The sequence below is a fragment of the Arvicanthis niloticus genome, chromosome 7 (genome assembly GCF_011762505.2).
Source record: "Arvicanthis niloticus isolate mArvNil1 chromosome 7, mArvNil1.pat.X, whole genome shotgun sequence".
Taxonomy (NCBI): Eukaryota; Metazoa; Chordata; class Mammalia; order Rodentia; family Muridae; genus Arvicanthis; species Arvicanthis niloticus.
In genome coordinates, this window is record NC_047664.1 from 66,956,157 (window position 1) to 66,972,064 (window position 15,908).

General features: G+C 44.2%; 1 protein-coding gene across 1 annotated transcript in view; it reads right to left on the reverse strand.

Moving 5' to 3' along the window:
• The window catches only part of Smim14 (small integral membrane protein 14), a 48,016-nt gene extending 32,476 nt beyond the window's left edge, over positions 1–15,540 (reverse strand). The window contains exon 1 of the mRNA XM_034508883.2: positions 15,340–15,540. The gene's annotated coding sequence lies outside the window, so the exon portion shown is untranslated. The remainder of the gene's footprint in view (positions 1–15,339) is intronic.
• Between the last annotated feature and the right edge of the window lie 368 nt (positions 15,541–15,908).

Genomic DNA, 15,908 nt, shown 5'->3' on the forward strand with positions numbered 1-15,908 from the left:
TTGGGTGGCTAGAGAAGGCTCGTTGAGTAAGACTGCGTGCTGCTCTCTCAGAGGAGTCAAGGTAGATTCCCAGCACCCACGGTGAGCAGCTCCGAACTCCAGCTCCAGGGGATTTCAGGCCCTTTTCTGGCCTCTGAAAGGACCTACATTCCTTTGGGGCACATGCACATGAGAGTGCGCGTGCACATACACACACACACACACCAATAAAAGTATATTAAATCTTTTTTTTAATGCTGGACTGATGCAATGGCCACAAAGGTGCCTGCTGCCAAGCCTGACAACCTAGTTTATGAGAACCACTTGTGGTGAAAGGAGAGAACTGACTCCTGCAAGCTGTCCTCTGACCTCTACCATGACATGTACCAGAGTGCACACATGTGCATGCACACACACAATTACTGTTTAAAAATTTAAAAACAAGCCAAAGCCCTATACACTAAGCTACCCTGTCACTTACACTTGTTTATAGAGAAATAAATGCAAGCAGCCCAAATCATCACCGTCTTGGTATCTGAAAGCACTCTGTAACTGTTTGCCTGTGGGTTATGTACCTAGGGGACAGAAATAATGATACTTCTCACTGTACTGAGGGAGAACATAGTATGAACAGGTAGTTCCCATTATATGAGAAGATGAGACAAGACCCATGTGAGCCCTGGAGTTCTGGGTTAGTTTTGATAGAACAAGAGCCTGTCTCTTAAAACCGTGTCTTCTGAATTTACATGTGTAAAGACTTATAATTTGTGGGGCTGGCGAGATAAATCAGTGGTTAAGAGCACTAACTGTTCTAGAGGACCTGGGTTCAACTCCCAGCACCCACATGACAGCTCACATCCACCTGTAACTCCAGTTCCAGGGCTTCTGACACCCTCACAGATGTACATGCAGTTAAAAAGAAAAAAATGAACATAAAATAAAATTAAGCTTTAAAAGAATTCTAATTTTTAAGACTACTTGTGTATGTGTGTACTTGTGTGTGCAGATGCCACAAGAGGGCACTGAGTGTCCTCCTCTGGTACTCTGCTTAATCCACATGAAAATCTCTCCCTGAATCTGGGCGGCATTTTCTCAGGGAGGCCGGACCCCAGCAAGTGACAACAATAGCTTTGTTTCTGCCCTCCTCAGACACATACTGAACGTGAGGCTTGTGACATGTGCTGAGATTTGAACTCCAGTCTTCACGACTATCCACCAAGCACTCTTCACTTCCCACTCATCTCTCAGGCCCCTATTTTTCTTATGTAGATGGAGCCCAGACACTTGTATTCTCTGAGATAGAAAGGAACTTTCTTTCTCCTACTAGAGCTGTTGTCTCCAGGGACAAGTACATCTCATGCTTCTTGCATTGAGCATTATTAAATTGTCTGAATACTTTGATCAATCAGTAAACTTGTTGGTTAACGTTAATACAGAACTACTCTGTATCAGTTGGGTCGTGTAGTGTATACCTTTAATCTCAGCACTCAAGAGGCAGGAGGATACTGAGTTTGAGGCCAGCCTGGTCTACAGAGCAAGTTCTAGGTCATGGCTCCACAGTGATCTACAGAGAGAGCTTTCTGCCTTTGCCTCCTGAAAGCTTACCACTGCCTGGCACTACTTTCTTCTTTCCTTTTTTTTTTTTTTTAAGATTTATTTATTTATTTATTTATTTATTTATTTATTTTATGTGAGTACACTGTAACTGTCTTCAGACACATCAGAAGGCATCAGATCTCATTACAGATGGTTGTGAGCCACCATGTGGTTGCTGGGAATTGAACTCAAGACTTCTGGAAGAGCTCTTAACCACTGAGCCATCTCTCCAGCCCTCCTTTTTTTTAAAAAAAATAAATAAATAAATAAAGTATTAATTTGTATTTTATATACATTGGTGTTTTGCCTGCATCTATGACTATGTGAGGGTGTCAGATTCCCTGGAACAGGAATTACAGATAGTTGTGAGTTGCCATGTGGGTGTTGAATTTAACCTGGGTCCTTTGAAGGAGCAGCCAATACTCTTAACTGGCTCTGCCACCTCTCCTACGCCCGCCCACCCTATCCCCCACACTATTCTTTTTTTTTTTTTTTTTCTAAAGAGGTCTCACATAATCCACAATGGCCTTGGTACTCCTGGGTAACCTACTTCAGCCTCCTAAGTGCTAGAATTAAAGCTAGAGAGATGGTTTTGTTTTGCTCTTAACTGGCTCTGCCACCTTTATTTACATTTATTTATGTACATTTATTTAGCATGGTATGATTATTGTTACTCTTTAATTGTGCCTAGTATATACAATTACTCTTTATAACTTTTTCATAGAAAAATAGATAGGGTTTAGTGCTTCATAGCCACAGAACTTATTGACATCAACAGTTTTTTCCTTTCTTTATGAAATTGAAAATTTCTACCTTTTTACAGAATGGGAACTCTTTCCAGCTTCTTGGCATTTCAAATTGCCAGGATCACCACTCTTACATGCAGACCTGATACTGAAGTTAAACACAGTTTTCTTGAAAACAAGCACTAGCAGTCCGAGTTTTGGTAAATAGATGGTAACCAAGCGACTAACAAGCAAGTAGCACATACAGTGTGGATACACTGAGACAAAGGGTGATTCACCCCTTGGGTGGGACAGAAAGGAAGGGGTGAAGTCGAACTGTGCTGTTCCAAATGGGGGAAAACACTGACCCATGGCTCAAACATACAACAACTGCACTGAATGATGTACACTATGTGACTAACAAACCAGTCAGTTCTGGAATTTTCTACTCATATGTTTGCATTCAGCCCCATCTTGTGTTGAGGCAGAATCTCTAATTTATGCCGTACTGCCTGTAAGCTTCTAGGTCGGAGATTCTCTTACCTCACATTCTGCCTCAGGAGTGTTGAGACTGTGGATGTGTACTGTGTCCAACTTCTTTTACAAAGGTTCTGAGGCTCAAACTTTGGTCATCAAGCCAAGCTTGAAGCTGCCTAAAAACACCAGTACTTGGGAAGCAGAGGCAAACAGATCTCTGTGTTCAAGTAAGTTCCTGGCCAGTCAAGTGCTACATAAGGAGAAAAGGAAACTGGGCTGGGGATGCAGCTCACTGGGAAGAGGGCTTGCCTTAGTCTTGACCACCAACACTGTATAACAGTGGGAAGACTGAGGAGGAGATGGCTCTGTGGTTAGGAGCACCTTTGGGTCTGGACCTGACCTCTGTTCTTAGCACCTGTATCAGGAAGTCACACTGTGAATGCCAGAAGAGATCTAAGTCTCCATGTGTGAGAAAGGACCAATCATGCAAATTACAGCTGTTTCCAGCTTGCAGAGACAACTTCATAATGCTACAAATCTTAAGACAGCTAGTAGTGAGCTTCCCATCATTTAAGGATACGTTTCTGAACAAGATTTGAATGTCTGCTGGGAAACAGGCAAGGAAAGATGCAGTCATGTTGAAGATGGTCCACTATTGTTTAAAACCACTACAGCTGTACCAAAAGCATTTCACTTACTGTGGAAATACGCCCATTATATACCTGAGAAATCACAGTTACCTTCTGCCTAGGAGTTAAGATTCCCTAACTCTTATCACAGCAACCAACTGTAATTACAAATTTCCCATAGTACTGTAAACAGTATGGCTAGTGAAAAAAGTTCTCTCTGGGCCATAAGGTGGCTTAGCAGTTAAACCCCTTTGTCATCAAGCCTGACAAGCAGGATTCAGTCCCCAACCCATGTTGTGGATGAACTGTCTCCCACAATTTGTCCTAACTTAGACATAGACATAGAAAAACAAAGAAACAAAAACAACTTATATTCTTACTTTTTTTTTTTTTTTCAAGACACAATTTCTCTATGTAGCCCTGGCTATCCTGGACTCTACTCTGTAGACCAGGCTGGACTCGAACCCATATAGATCTGCCTGTCTCTGCCTACCAAGAGCTGAGACTAAAGGTGCATTACATTGTATTATATTATATTATTATTGTATTATAGAATTTTTTAAAAACCAAGAACAAAAGGTAGTGTTTGGCACATACCTTTAATCCCAGAGAAGCAGAGGCAGTTGGATCTATGCTAAGTTCAAAGCCAGTATAGTCTACACAGTAAGTTCCAGGATAGCCTGGACTACATAGAAAAACCCTGTCTTGAAAACAGAAAGACCCCCAAACTTCAGACGGAGCATATATTATTCAAAAGGTAGACAGTAAAGCAGGTGGAAGGACAGTAACTACCTAGCTGCATAGAGGCAAATGGTCTACGGAGTATAAAGAAAATAACGGCATGGTGCCTGGGGTGCTGTGCTAGTGAGCACTGTGTGGCAAGGTCAGAGCAGACAATACAAATGTTCAAGTCTATAGCCAACAAACGGCAAGTTTACAGGTGGTCCTATCACAGCCTTAGAGGGACAGCGATTCACCCCCCAGTTGTACTTTTGCTCTTAAAACAGGGTCTCACCATGTAGCTTTAGCTGGCTTAGAACTCATTGAGTCTGCTCTCAGACTCAGGAGATCTGCCTGCCTCTGCCTCCTGAGTGCTGGGATTGGAGGCCTAGCCCTGAACCTCTGACCCTTTGCCTCCTCCTCCCAAGTGCTGATTATTGGGATTAAAGTCATGGCCCATAAGGCCCTAGTTTATATAGTGCTGAACATATAATCTAGGGCTTCATGCATGCTAGGCACGTACTCTATTATTGTATCCCCAGGGCCTCACCTACTTAAAGAAGAAACTAGTTGGGTACGGTGCTTCATACCTATAATGTAACCAACGTGGCTATGCCAGGTAGGGCTACACAGAAGACCCTGACTCGAATGAATGAATGAATGAATGAATGAAAAGAAGGAAGAAGGAAGAAAAAGGAGAGAAAGAAAGAAAGAAAAAGAAAGAAAGAAACTAAAATAAAGAGGAAGGAACTAAGGTCCTGAGAGTTTCAGAGGCTTACTCAAAAAGATCAGGACACAGAGGAGGCATTCAAGCCTATGTCTTTTCTCATTTCTCCTTTCCTGAAAATGACTTAGCTAATAAATCCTTAGGGACCCTAAGACCAGGCAGAAAGCTACAGAAGAATCAACAGGCAGCCCTCAACTCTAAGAGCTGAATTACTAATGTTACTTAACACAATGCAACATACATACTAACACAAAAGTAACTGTTCAAATAAACATGCTGGTCCAACCTCAGTAAAAAGATCAAAATACACACAAACACAGAGTCCTGGAGGGGGGCACTACTATTTTCCTTCTAGCCCATTTCTACCAGAGTAAATCTTTTTAAAACATGTACTTTTAATTTCTGTGTATGTTTGTTTGTCTATATGTGTAGGCTACGGAAGTGGCAGCCTTGGAGTCTGGACATCAAAGTTACATTCTCACTACATTACTGAATGGCCAGAAAGGTCATGCTCTGGGCCTCTCTTACAGGGACACGAACTGTTCTTCAAGGCTCTCTGCCCTCATTATCTACTTACCTCCCAAAGGCCTTACCCCCCCCCCCCCCCGACCATTACACTTGTGATTAAAATGTCAATATATTCAGACAATAGCACTTTACCTTTGCCAACTCGCAAAATTCACAAAACCCATGCCCTTCTCAAATATAAAATACCTCAGTCTAATCTAATAGCCCTCCCAATACTTCTGTATCAAGTCGCAAGTCTGAAGTCCTGGCTCAGATAGCTCAGTGGGTAAGGGGGCCTGCTGCCAACACTAACAATCTGAGTGTGATCCTCGGACCCACATAGCGAAGAGGACAGACGTTCTCAAACTGTCCTCTGACCTCCAGAGGCATCACTGTACTCACGCTTGTCCCCAGGTGCCCTCCAAAAAAAATGTAATTTAAAAAAAGTCACCAGGCAGTGGAGGCGCACGCCTTTGATCCCAATACTCAGGAGGCAGAGGCAGGAGGATCTCTGTGAGTTTGAGGCTAGCCTAGTCTAAAAGGTGAGTGCCAGGACAACCAGAGCTACACAGTGAAACCATGTCTTGAAAAACAAAGTCTAGGACCTGGGAAATGGGCTTAGTGGTTAAACACACATACCGCTCTTCCAAAGGACCCAAGTTTAACCCCTACCATCCACATCAGGTGGTTCATAACTTTACCTCCAAGGGATCCGACATCCTGTTCTAGCCTCTGTGAGCTCCTGCATCCACGTGCACACACCTACACAGACCACATACACATAAACAAAACTCCTGTATATTAAGAAAAATCTGAAGCCCAAAAGCTTACCTACATGTCACATGGCTGGGAATGCAGTTTGGTGGTACAGTGCCTGCCAAGGACGAAGCCGACTCCTGAATGACTGAGTGTCATCTAACCAGGGCCAGACTCAGGATATGACTCACCCTGAGGCAAAATGTTCTACAGATGTGAACCTGTGCCGGGCAGTGTGCAGCCACCAGAATTTACTGTTGTCTATGAAGGGAAGGCTTCCACAGGAGGGCAGCCTTCTACAGAACATGCTATCCTTGGTCCTCTGGAGACTGAGAGCACCAAAAGGCTTACAGTCCTTTTACCTCCAACCTTCTGAACTCTAGGCTGGCTGGCTGATGGGAAGGATAGCCTCAGACTTTCCAAAGTGCTGCTGGGATCATCTATTCGTGAATGGTACCTGACTACCCACATCCTTATCAAAAGGCAGCTTGATATTCAATGCCCAACACAAGACACAACAAAACATGAAAAGCCTAGCCGGCCATACTTTTGTTCTCTGCCAAACACAACCAGGCTTTCTCACTCCTCTCCACAGGGCTACTCAGGGAGGTGTTCTCTAAGAATGAGATTTACCACCAACTCTCTCCTCAGCCCTCACCAAAATCACCTTGCAAGCTTACATTTGTGAACACATAACTAACTTACTAATGTACGCTTTAAAAACTCCAGTTTCTATGCATTGGACAGGGACACAGCTATTTCACATCTAGAGGGTTGTTCAAGTCCTACTCTTGCTTCCAATTTGCTCTTAGTATGTTTGAGCTGCTACAGCAAGTGCCGCAGCCTGGGAGCTTACAAAACCAAAATTGCTCACACTTCGGAAGCTAAGTCTCTCTCATGGCAATGGCTACGTCTATAAGACAGTTGCAGCAAGCTTCTCTCTAAGGCCTTGTCTTGGGGAAAAGGAGGGGAGAGGTGTATGACAGCCCAGGATGGCCTTGAACTGACTCCATAATAGAGGGAAGCCTTGCTTGAATCGCTGATCCTTTGTCGGAAATGAATTGCTGTGTGCTTCCATACCAGGTTCCTGTACAAGGGTGCTAGTCTTCCTCCTGATATGCTCATGTTGGAGTCAAGATTCCAGATATACTTCTTGAGGAAATACACACAACCTGGATAATCCTATGTTTTCAACACTGTCTTTTCTTTAGGGTTGTTTTTTTTTTTTTTTTTTTTTTTTTTTTTTTTTTTTTTTTTTTTTTTGGTTTGGTTTTTGGAGACTGGGTTTCTTTGTGTACCTCTTTTCTGTCCTGGAAGTCTGTAGATTAGGCTGGCCTAGAACTCTCAGAGATCTGCCCACCTCTGCTGGGATTAAATATGTGCTCCACCACCACCTGGCATGCTTTTTCTAAGTGATTTTTTTTTTAATCCTACCAATAATTGATTCATATTCCAGGAATCACTTTAGACAACTTACCAAGTCATCAAGGGATTAGCTCATAATATGTCTTAAAGAGTTTTAAATTATTAGCATTACTGAGAGGGATAAATCACTTAGCCTCTTTGACTTTGGTTTCTCTATAAAATGCAACTGATAATGGAAACTATTCACTTTAAAGGAGAGTGCAAGGATCACATGAGAATTTTTTAGGTGTCCTGAAAATGCTAAAGGCCAACTCAATAGAAAGCATCTTCACCCCTCAGCAGTAAACTGCCTTACACTGTTCCCATTCCCCTGGGGACCCTGGGTATTAGTGTGCACAGTGGGGAAGGGAAGAAAGATGTCAACCTACCCTGAAGCCCCACTGATTTCTTGTCTATTCCTCAGCTATGCTTTACTCATGTACAATCTCAAAGAATCTCATTACCTGGTCAAGGTACAGGAGTAAAATTTACCATAAATGGCCAAATGTTTCAATTAAACTATTTATACTCACTATCATTAAAGTTTCAAATTCTGATAACAGTTTCTAAAATTTCTCCTCAAGAGTGCTTTCTACCCTGGGGAGCAGAGCTATAGGTCGGACTTGCCAGGCATGCAAAAAACCCTAGGTCCAGTCCTCAGCAATACACACATACAGAAGGAGTGGAGACAGAACTAGTCATATTCCGAAGAAGAAATTTCAACAGATTAAAAAAAAAAAAATCCACACTAGGCATCTGTAATGACAGTGTTATCTATAAAAGCCAGTATAGTCTTTAATAGCTGTGCTACAATTTACAGATGAGCTCTGAAGCAGTAAGCTCTATCAATCGTAATGACAGCTGAGAGTGCTGGTGGCAGAGACACTGACACATCTCTGTGAGTTCAAGGCCAGCTCAGTCTACAAGGTGAGTTCCTGGCTAGTCAGAGTTACACAGAACCTGTCTAAAACAAACCAACAAATCAACCAAACAAACAAAACCCCAACTGTCCTATAAAGGACACTAGCCACCAAAGCAGTGACCCCTAGAGCTCTGGAATATATGTCATGAAGATGCTCTGCTCGCCACACTCACACCCTGATTAGAAGTTAGGTGTGAAAGTCTGGAAGTTCTGCCAGTGCGATGGGGTCAGCGAGCGCAGGCGAGCGGAAAGCAGTGCTGCTCTGCAGTTACCCAAAGCTGATACATCTGTGTTTTGACTGCAATTTTTAAAAAAGCAAAAAGGGAAATGAAAACCCAGTATGAAAATAAGTAACAGGGGAAACTTTCTCCAAAATAAAAGCAGTGCCATTAAAAATGTTATTAAATGTTTGTGTAAGCTCCACGATTACACCTAAATGTCAGGTAGTTTAGAAAAATATACATGTTTTCAGAGTTGTCTATTTTAAAACAATATATATTTCAAATTATAGTTTTCAAATATCTCATCCTGCCACCCCAGGAAAAACCCAAATTGAAAGTCAAGCCTCTCCTCAGAGGCAGCTCTAATACAAACGTTTACACAGACTTTTCTAGCCACAGTCAAGTACGTGCATACTGCCTAGGTTTTCTGAACTACTATTTCATTTTGAGTCATTAAAGTTTTTCAAATATGGTTTGGTTTTTCGAGACAGGGTTTCTCTGTGTAGGCCTAGCTGTCCTGGAACTCACTCTATAGACCAGGCTGGCCTCAAACTCGAAATCGGCATGCCTCTGCCTCCCAAGTGCTGGGATTAAAGGCATGTGCCACCACTGCCCTCAAATATGGTTTATATTTAACTTACTATTACTTTTTTTTTTTTTTTTTGGTTTTTCAAGACAGGGGTTCTCTGTGTAGCCCTGGCTGTTCTGGAACTCCCTCTATAAGCCAGGCTGGTCTTTAATTCAGAGATATCTCCTCTACCTCCCAAGTCCTGGGATTAAAGGGGTAAGCCACTGACTGCTATTAATTTTTTTTTCACTTTTACCGTGTAGTTCTGGTTGGCATGGAACTCACTATGTAGATCAAGCTAGCCTCAAACTCAGGGAGATCTGCCTTTCTCTGGCACCTATATGCTGAGATTAAAGGCATACCACCACACTCTGCTATGGCTTATTTTATAACTAAACTGGTTACTATAGTTCTTCAGTTTGGGTTAACTAAACATGGTTCTTTGAGTTATTTATAAGCATGGTAATTATTTTCATGCCCAGATAAACTGAAAACTTTAAGTGATTTTATTCAAAATGTTTCATAACATAAAACCAGTTGAAACCATGTTTAGTGTGGTCTAAGTTGTAACTTAATGGGAGATAGTCCTTGCATAACTTATAAGAGGCCACAGCTTCAATACCAACCACTAACAGAAGAAGGAAGAGTTAACAGGCTACCATGGGCTACATTGAGACTCTTTCTCAAAAAACAAACAGTAGGCTCTGGAGAGACCTCTCTGGGGTTAAGAGCATTGGCTACTTTTCCAAAGGACCTAGCATCCACAAAGTGCCCCACAACCATCAATAACTCCAGTTACAGGGGATCTAATGCCCTCTCTGACTGCCTCAGACACCAGGCACTTACATGGTGCATAGACATACACACAGACGAAAACTATCCGCATCCATAAAATAAAAAATAATAATTAAAAAACAAGAGATGGGGAAAAGGCCCATACTTCTGAGAGCATCAGAACATGGCAGTTGGTCTTAAACATTACTGCTCGTTGTGACTGCTCAGTAACAAGCAGATGAGGTAGAGGAAGAGAAATACAGGGCTATTAATAGAAGCCCAAGGCCCCTGAGTGAGGCAAGAGCTGGTGACCTAAGCCTCCACAGAAAGAGCGAGGCTAAAAGAGGACAGAAGACTAAACAGTAGCCCTTGTCTGTATTGAAGTCTCAGACATGAATGCAGCCATCACACGAATCTTCTCCCTCATTTGCAAAGCAGTCTGGCACTGAGAATTCTCTGCAGTTCATGCTTATCCTAATGCAATCCACAGAGGAAGGCACTCACACCCACAGATGTAGAAATAAATGACTCATCAACAAGGATATCATAAAGAGGAGGAAAATGTTCCTGAACTTACTTAATGCGAGCCAGGTAGGCTCTCAGAGCAAAGAAGACCCGGAAGGTTTTACAGGGTTCTTTGTGGTTGCTGCTGTTGTTTGTTTTGTTGGAAATAAGGCCTCACTATGCTGCCCACACTGGTCTCAAACTGTCATCCTCCCTCAGCATCCTGAGAAGCCAAAAATAGGCATGCTTAGAGTATTTCTCAAAATTGTTTCCTCATTCTGCAACTTTGAACAATAAAACATCAACCTTTTTTTTTTCAAAAATATCTTTCACATAGGTTGCAAATAGGACAGAAAACACTATTTTGCCCTTAACTAAAAGCTTAGGGCTGGAGAGATGGCTCATCAATTAAAATCACTGGCCACTTTTCTAGAGGACCTGACACTCACACAGTAGACAACAATTTCAGTTCCAGGAAATCAAATGTAGTCTTTGACCTCTGTGAGTACTGCATGTACGTGGTGCACATGTGTGCAAATCACCCATATGCAGAAAATAAAAATAAATACATCTTAATAAAAAAAATAGCCCAGCTTATTCAAAGTAGTGTGCACAGTTCTAAATGCTGTAGCTCACAGTGAGTAAGACACACTGAGGAAGCACAGACTCAGGATTAACCACTCACTATGTCTCAGGGTCTCCAGTTAAAAGTTGTGGGTAGGAAAACTTAACTCTAGATTGCTCGGTAGCTACATGAAAAAAAATTAAAGAGCAATATTCAGCATAGTAACCTTGTCTAACACACCCCAAATCAGGACCACTATAAAAAAAGTTCTCTTCTGAAAAGGAAACATTAAAAACTGAGAAACATTCTCAAACTTTAATGGACAACAAAATCACCGAAAGGTTTTGTTGAAAGTACAAATTTGGAGCTGGGTGTGGTGGTTCATGTCTGTAATTACACTGGGGAATCCTCTGGGGGAGAGACAGGAAGACCTCCAGTTAACCAAGGCCAGCCTAAGCTACGGAGCCAAGACACTGCCTCAAAAACCCAAAGCCTGGTGTAAGTAACAGGATCAGAAGTTCAAGATGGGCCCCAGGCCAGCCTAGGCTTCATAAAACCCCACCTCAAAAATCAACAAAAGGTGCAGCCAAGGTCTGGGGTGTAACTCAACGGTAAGGTGCTTACCTACCACGTACAAAGGGTTGGGTTCAATTTGCAGCACCACAAAAAAGTGGGTTGGGGAAGGACACAGATGCTAGGAACCCACTTCTCCAAGGTTCCATAGGTCTAAAACAGAAGGATGCTCTTTGGCCCGAACACCAAAGGTTACTGAACAGAATGAAGACTGTCCTGTAAGAGGCTGCTGAGTAGTTTTCTGAGACCGAGCAGGCCTAACGAGGAGGAGCATAGAAATGCCCACAAGCTCGTTCATCCAGCAACAACCATGGAGTTCCCATTATGCCATTTTGAAGAACTGCCAGCGTAAGAAGCATAAAAAAAATTAAATTAAGGCAATCCACGTAGTGATGAATGCTGTGAATAAGATAAAAAGAACAGAAATATGGGGTAATGTCTTTGAAAAGCCAACATCTGAACTGCAACTTGGATGACAGAAACGAACTGGCCAAAGCAGACTGTGAGGATACTGAAGCTTCGGGGTACAGAAGAGCAAAGGCCTTCGGGCAGTAGTTCAAATGCTAGTAGATTCAGACATAACAAAAAGAGATGAAAACCAGGACACTGGTTTACTGATGGGCCAGGCTCTAGAGTACAGGACTAGGACTAGGTAGGATGTGCCTAACAAACCTGATACTCAAAGGCTGACAGCCAACTCAAAGACAGCTGCTTACCTCTGCCTCCCAAGAGTGCTGGGATTAAAGGTGTTTGCAACCATGCCAGGCTAGGGTTTTATCCTGAGACTTTCAATCAGCTGTGTGTTGGGGGGCGGGGGGTGAGCACATGCGAGTATGCACACATCTATCTAAAATTTGAGGAAACTCTTAGGTTGTGACATGAGGAATGCACCATAAGTATGTAGCCAGAGCTGGAGAGAGGCCAGGAAATTACTTCAGTTGACCACATAAGAGACTGTGGTAGTCTAGCAAGGGCGGTAGCACCAGGGATGGGAAAGGAATGCATACTGAGTACTGTAATTTTTTATAATTAAAGGGGCTGGAGAGATGGCTCAGTCATTAAGAGCACTTGCTTCTTGTCTAGAGGACCCCAGTTTGGTCCCTAGTACCCTTGCATGGTGGCCCATAAACTCATAACTACGTCAGCTCTAGTACTAGGGAATCCAGTACCCTCTTCTGGCTTCCTCTGGTGCACGCGCGCGCGCGCGCACACACACACACACACACACACACACACACACGCTTACACTCACACTCATGTGCACATTAGATATAGGCACACACACAAAATAATCCGTAAAGCCTTGTAAAAACTAAAGAAGAGTCACAGAGTACTAACTATCTGGAATTAATTACTCAGGAGATAATGAACGACAAAAGAGATTTATAGGTCTTAGGGAAGCTTATGAGCCATCAGCCCAAAGTGGTATTAGCAGACTTAGGATACTTCACGGGGCTCAGCCTTTGAAGCTGGGGTAAAGAGGGCATTTCATTTCTGGATAGGCTCCTTTGGTGTCAGTGGTTAAAAACCAAACAACAAAAACTGTAACAGATGGCACATACCTCAACCCCAAAGCTAATAAAGTAAATAAGTATGCTATGCAAAATAGTTTCCTCCAGACTCTTATGGAATGGGGTGGTAACAGACGCATTGCATTTGGAATACGGCGTAACTAAGGGTTACACCTAAACTTACCTGTGGGACCATTAAAAACAAAACACCAAAACTCCGCACTGCAGTGCACTTACTGCCTGGACTGTTTAACAAGGTATGTAAGCCTACATGCCGTTCAGTGTCTGATTTATTAAGTCTCACAGTTTCACCAAGAGAGACATAGGGGAAAACTTTCCACTCCACGGCGTTAATAACCATTGCTTTTCCATCAGTGGAATTTCACCCTAAAAGGTCCACAGTCCATAGCTACAAATAAATAAATAAACAAACAAACAAACAAACAACCCAAAAAAGTGCCAGTATGTAAAGCCAAAGGGGCAGGAAGGGAAACAAATGCATGGGGTGGCTCAGGGATTACAGCATTAACTACTCTTCCAGAGGACCTGGGTTTGGTTCCCTGCAACATAGCAACTCCGACTCCTCTGTAACTCCAATCCCCTGGACTCCAACCCCTCCCTGGGCACCCAGGAATGCACAAAGTGCACAAGCATATATACAGGCAAAATATCCGTACACATTAAATAAAATAAATAAAATTTATTTTTAAAAAACCAAACGTAGTGTGACACCGTATTTTTATAAAGCAACTGCAAAAGCATCTGGAAGGATATGAACTAACATTCTGGCAAGAGGAGTGGCACGATTATCATTCTTTTCTCCTCACCTACTATCAACATTTCCTCCAATCATCACAAAAACATCTCACAAAACAAAAAAAGATTGTTTCAGAATAGTAAAAAGGGTGGGTTTTTTTTTATCTGAAAAGGGGGAAGTGCAAAACGAAAATTCTCCTTTGTCTATATCAACAGGATTCCAAGTATAGTAAAAGAAAAGAGGGGGAAAAATCCATGACCTACACAGGAGGAAAAGATTTAATAAAGAAGCCCGTCACTGCCCAAGGGCACACCCCTCAAAGATAGGGGTCTAAATTCCTAAGAATTCTTCCCAGATTTGATGGAAAGCAATCAATCTGTTTTTGTCGTTCTTTCCTGCTGCTTTCCACAGAAACACTTTAATTAAGTATCTTGGAGAGGGGGAAGTGTCCCTTTTCAAAACGACGGTGGCACATCCAGGCTTGGTTTTCTGGTCTGAGTGCTGAGGGCAAAAGGGTGGGCGGTTACACTAAAGGAATCTGCGAGAGCAGTGAGTCACCTGAAGCAGGAGCACGCAGCTGCTTCCCCTAACCTCCACATCAGACACAGGGCAGCGCGTTTCCAGACTAGAACCCTTGGGAAATTGTAGGTTTTGCCAAATTCTGGTGCGAATAGCTGCCAACTGACACCACAGCACAAAATCGGGAGGGTATCTTCCACAGATGCAGGCAAATGCTTCCTGAAGCTCATCAGGCGCTCCAGATGTAAACCCAGGGCATTCCATTATTAAGGCCTCATCCTCGGCTTTTCCAACTGGGAAAACTAAAAGCATCCTGCCACCTCTCTACAGTTAGCAAGTATCATCTTGGCTAAAATCCTAACGTTTAAGCAGCCACTTCGAAAAACTTCGGCTTTAAGCAGCGACACGGATCTCAACCCACTGCCGGACTGTTGCGCTGCATCCCTTCCAATAACGGTGCTGCTACCTGCTCCATTGTCAGCCCCGGCTCCACATACTGAACCAACAGAAAAGGGGAATCCTTTAAATCCGCAACACAATGGAGGTTAAAGAAGAGCTCTGGCTTTCAGGATGGCAGCTACCACACACCACAACAAAGGGCCGCGTCCGGGTGACTTCATCGAACCCACCAGGCAAACGCCACCGCCCGGCATTCGTGGTTACTGTCCCTAATCCCCTGCACGCCCGCGCCGCCTATGTGGCCCTAAAAGTGAAAGACCTGGGCTGCGGGTGCCTGTCCAGCCCAGCTGCAGGCTGCCCGGCCAGCGGCTGCGGGCTCCCTGCGTGCAGCGCCCAGGCAGAGGCGCCCGCTCTGCCGCAGCGGTCCCCGGGAGCGCGCGGCCATAGAAGTGGCGACGCGAAGAGGGTCGCCGAGGAGGGCGGTGGGCCGGGGGGGGGACACTCACCCGCCCAAACAAGCGGCGGGCGGGGAGGGTGGCGGCCGGGAGCGTTCCGGACGCCGCTGTCGCTGCCGCTGCTGCTGGCCGCCGGCCTCCTCCCCTCTGTTTGGATTCGATAGACCACGTCACTCTTAGCCACGAGACCCGGATCTGCCAGCTCCCGAGGGCGGCGCAACAGATTGTAGCGACCGTAGCCTCCCGTGACCCTACCTAGTGAGCATGCGCGTGTCGCGCGGGCCACCTGCGTCGGAGGGGGGCGGCTCCCGCAGCTTCGACGCTGACGTGCGTGGGCGCGCCGGGCGCGGAGGAGGCAGTTCCGGTGTGGAGGGGTGGGGTTGCTCCACTGTGAAGGAAGGGCCCTCGGGCTGTTGAATTGTCCCACGTAGTCTCCGTGTTGTCTTCCGTGGTCCTTATCGGCTGACGTGTGAGTCTGTTTGCTGAGGGAATGGCTTCTGTCCACCGCAGTGTTTAGTCACACTTAGGTGGAGGGGCCCGCGCACAAATTGATGACCGCTGAGACCCGGTCTACCGGCCAATGTGGTGGTCGTTCATCATCAGGCACACGTGAAAATCGG